Source organism: Geospiza fortis, unplaced genomic scaffold, assembly GCF_000277835.1.
Source record: "Geospiza fortis unplaced genomic scaffold, GeoFor_1.0 scaffold407, whole genome shotgun sequence".
In the NCBI taxonomy this organism is placed as follows: Eukaryota; Metazoa; Chordata; class Aves; order Passeriformes; family Thraupidae; genus Geospiza; species Geospiza fortis.
In genome coordinates this window covers 292,479-294,247 of record NW_005054507.1, presented here as the reverse complement: position 1 = coordinate 294,247, position 1,769 = coordinate 292,479, and positions in this window count along the sequence as shown.

Genomic DNA, 1,769 nt, shown 5'->3' with positions numbered 1-1,769 from the left:
CCCAACACCCGCCGCCGCGCCCCGCGCTCATTGGCTGCAGCGCGCAGCGCTCCGACGCCTGATTGGCCGGCGCGGAGCCCGCTCTCGCCGCGTGCACCTCCTCCCCCCTTCCCTCAGAAAGTGGGGCCGCCATATTCCCTCAAAAGCGGTACCGCTGTATTCCCTCAAAGGCGGTACCGTCATATTCCCCCAGTATCGGTACAGCTGTATCCCCTCAAAGGTGGTGCCGCCATATCCCCTCAGAGACAGTACTGCTGCATCCCCTCAAAGGCGGGGCCGCTGTGTCCCCTCACGGCTCTCCCTTCACGGACCCTTTTCTCCTCCCACGGTCCCTTATATCCCCTCACGGGACCCCTCTCTCTCCTCACGGACCCTTTTGTCCCCTCATGATCCCTTATCTCCCCTCGCAAACCCTTCTCTCTCCTCACGGTCCTTTCTCTCCCTTCATGGTCCCTTCTGTCCCCTCACGGACCGTTCTCTCCTCCCACGGTCCCTTCTCTCCCCTCACAAACCCTTCTCTCTCCTCACGGACCCTTCTCTCCCCTCACGGACCTTTCCCCTCACGGTCCCTTCTCTCTCTCCTCACGGTTCCTTCTCTCCCCCCACAGACTCTTTTGTCCCCTCACGGTCTCCTCTCTCCTCACGGTCTCTTCTCTCTCCTCATGGTCCCTTCTCTCCCCTCACGGCTCTCCCACCGCCGAGCGCTGACTGACCCAAGCACGGCCGGCGGGGAGGGAGCACAGCAGCTCTTGTGCGGCTACTACAGACTCACAGAATTATCCTGTGCTGCAAGGGACCCACGAGGATCATGGAGCGCAACCCCCGGCCTTGCACAGGACACCCCACTAATCCCACCCTGTGCCTCAGAGCTTTGACCAAACTCTGGCAGCTCCTTGAAATCTGCTTTGGGGCCGTGAATATTCACTGGGGAGCCTGTTCAGTGCCCGACTCACACTTTGGGGGAAGAACTCCTGATATCCAGCTCTAACCTCCTCTGCCACACATTCAAACCTACCTGAAAGTTTCCAGCCTGAAGGAGCGCAGACAAACCTACCTGCCACACAGGTCCATGTTACTTGTGCAGGGGGCTTTGCTTCTTCATTTGAACATGTGTAAAGGTTGTAATGAAGTGTGTAAAACATCACTCAGTTGCCTAAAATTAACCTTCAGAGACATACGATGGTTTAGAGCATCTAAAGTGATGACGAGCACTACCCTCCTGCTTAGTCTCTTTCATGTAAGTGACAGTTCTGGCAACACATCAGGGCAAGAGGATATTTAATACTAAAATAACATATTTTTGATGAACCAAGCTGCCTCCTGTTGTGAAGGAGTCTTCATGAAGGATTCTTCCAGGGAAAGCTACTATGTGGGTTACCTCTGTGTTCACCATAAATAAAACTGGAGAATGAATCCAATTAGCAACACCATTCAGATTTCTCCTGATTGGGGACTGTCCCTGTCCTCCCCATGCCCAAGAGCACCTGGTCATTAATATGCCAAAATTTGGAGGTGTATGTGCACTCTGCCACTAAAAATGTTGATATTTGGAGGTACATCTCATACCACATCTCATACCACATCTCATACCCTCAGTCACACAAGCCCCCGAATTTGTACATTTCCCAACCAGTGTTGCCCATGTTTTGTGTGATCCTGCAGCAATGTTTTGAAAAGGAAAATGAGCTGTTACACCCATATCACCCTGAATTTTCTGTATTTTCCAAGAGAACCTGTACTGGTAACATCAGCATGGACAGACCACTCCA